Here is a 486-nt window from a genome sequence, read left to right as displayed (position 1 = left end):
GCAGCCGGGGGCAAAGACGGCCTGTCGCGCAACACGGAGGTTATATGTCAGAGCCCGTACGCCCCCCGCACTCACCCTTAAAGGCCGGGACAGCCCTTGGGGTTCCTGCCGGGGGCGGGCAGCATACATATTCCGTCTCGTGGCAGCCACCGGAGATATGTCAGAGCCCGTACGCCCCCCGCACTCACCCTTAAAGGCCGGGACAGCCCTTGGGGTTCCTGCCGGGGGGCGGGCAGCATACATATGTCCGTTCCGTGGGAGCCACCGGAGATATGTCAGAGCCCGTACGCCCCCCGCACTCACCCTTAAAGGCCCGCAAGCCCTTGGGGTTCCTGCCGGGGGCGGGCAGCATACATATGTCCGTTCCGTGGGAGCCACCGGAGATATGTCAGAGCCCGTACGCCCCCCGCACTCACCCTTAAAGGCCCGCAAGCCCTTGGGGTTCCTGCCGGGGGCGGGCAGCATACATATGTCCGTTCCGTGTGA

Source organism: Amia ocellicauda, unplaced genomic scaffold (genome assembly GCF_036373705.1).
Source record: "Amia ocellicauda isolate fAmiCal2 unplaced genomic scaffold, fAmiCal2.hap1 HAP1_SCAFFOLD_265, whole genome shotgun sequence".
NCBI classification, from domain to species: domain Eukaryota; kingdom Metazoa; phylum Chordata; class Actinopteri; order Amiiformes; family Amiidae; genus Amia; species Amia ocellicauda.
The sequence above is the reverse complement of the archived record's forward strand: the minus strand, read 5'-3'. Positions refer to the sequence as shown.